Below are 2,195 nucleotides of genomic sequence, written 5' to 3' on the forward strand. Positions count from 1 at the left end.
CTCTTGTACTTAAGTTATCATTGTGCCTTTTGTATTAAATTCGGAAGCAATGTCTGTGTTTCATCGTCAATAAGAAGGTCCAAGGGATACAGTAAAGCTGAAGTGAAGCATCGGAATCTAAAACTGGACTCACAGGAGAGGTTAAAATCATAGAAAGTTAGAGTGTCAGTCCTCTTGTACTTAAGTCGGCACTGTGCCTTTTGTATTAAATTAGGATGCAATATCAGTATTTCATCGTCAATAAGAAGGTCCAAGGGATACAGTAAACCTGAAGTGAAGCATCGGAATCTACAACTGGACCCACAGGAAAGGTTCAAATCATAGAAAGTTAGAGTGTCAGTCCTCTTGTACTTAAGTCGGCATTGTGCCTTTTGTATTAAAATCGGATGCAATTTCTTTGTTTCATCGTCAATATGAAAGTCGCAGGGATACAGTAAACCTTAAGTGAAGCATCGGAATCTAAAACTGGACTCACAGGAGAGGTTCAAATCAGAGAAATTTAGAGTGTCAGTCCTCTTGAACTTAAGCCGGCATTGTACCTTTTGTATTAAATTTGGATGCAATTTCTGTGTTTCATTGTCAATAAGAAGGTCCAAGGGATACAGTAAACCTGAAGCGAAGCATCGGAATCTAAAACTGGACTCACAGGAGACGTTCAAATTATAGAAAGTTAGAGTGTCAGTCCTCTTGTACTTAAGTCGGCATTGTGCCTTTTGTATTAAATTATTATGCAATTTCTGTGTTTCATCATCAATAAGAAGGTCCAAGGGATACAGTAAACCTGAAGTGAAGCATCGGAATCTAAAACTGGACCCACAGGATAGGTTCAAATCTTAGAAAGTTAGAGTGTCAGTCCCCTTGTACTTAAGTCGGCATTGTGCGTTTTGTATTAAATTCTGATGTAATTTCTGTGTCTCATCGTTTATAAGCAGGTCCAAGGGATACAGTAAAACTGAAGTGAAGCATCGGAATCTAAAACTGGACTCACAGGAGTGGTTCAAATCATAGAAAGTTAAAGTGTCGGTCCTCTTGTACTTAAGTCGGCATTGTGCCTTTTGTATTAAATTCGGATGCAATTTCTGTGTTTCATCGTCAATAAGAAGGTCCAAGGGATACAGTAAACCTGAAGTGAAGCCTCGGAATCTAAAACTGGACTCACAGGAGAGGTTCACATCATAGAAAGTTAGAGTGTCAGTCCTCTTGTACTTAAGTCGGCATTGTGCCTTTTGTATTTAATTTGGATGCAATTTCTGTGTTTCATCGTCAATAAGATGGTCCAAGGGATACAGTAGACCTGAAGTGAAGCCTCGGAATCTAACATTGGACTCACAGGAGAGGTTCAAATCATAGAAAGATAGAATGTCAGTCCTCTTGTACTTAAGTTATCATTGTGCCTTTTGTATTAAATTCGGAAGCAATGTCTGTGTTTCATCGTCAATAAGAAGGTCCAAGGGATACAGTAAAGCTGAAGTGAAGCATCGGAATCTAAAACTGGAATCACAGGAGAGGTTCAAATCATAGAAAGTTAGAGTGTCAGTCCTCTTGTACTTAAGCCGGCACTGTGCCTTTTGTATTAAATTCGGATGCAATTTCTGTGTTTTATCGTCAATAAGAATGTCCAAGGGATACAGTAAACCGGAAGTGAAGCATCGGAATCTAATACTGGGCTCACACGAGAGGTTCAAATCATAGAAAGTTAGAGTGACAGTCCTCTTGTACTTAAGTCGGCAATGTGCCTTTTGTATTAAATTCGGATGCAATTTCTGTGTTTCATCGTCAATAATAAGGTCCAAGGGATACAGTAAACCTGAAGTGAAGCATCGGAATCTAAAACTGGAATCACAGGAGAGGTTCAAGTCATAGAAAATTAGAGTGTCAGTCCTCTTAAGTCGGCATTGTGCATTTTATATTAATTTCGGATGCAATTTCTGTGTTTCATCGTCAATAAGAAGGTCCAAGGGATACAGTAAACCTGAAGTGAAGCCTCAGCAACAAAAACTGGACTCACAGGAGAGGTTCAAATCATAGAAAGTTAGAGTGTCAGTCCTCTTGTACTTAAGTCGGCATTGTGCCTTTTGTATTAAATTCGGATGCAATTTCTGTGTTTCATCGTCAATCAGAAGGTCCAAGTGATACAGTATACCGGAAGTGAAGCCTCGGAATCTAACACTGGACTCACAGGAGAGGTTCAAATC

The sequence above is a fragment of the Schistocerca americana genome, unplaced genomic scaffold, assembly GCF_021461395.2.
Source record: "Schistocerca americana isolate TAMUIC-IGC-003095 unplaced genomic scaffold, iqSchAmer2.1 HiC_scaffold_59, whole genome shotgun sequence".
NCBI lineage: Eukaryota > Metazoa > Arthropoda > Insecta > Orthoptera > Acrididae > Schistocerca > Schistocerca americana.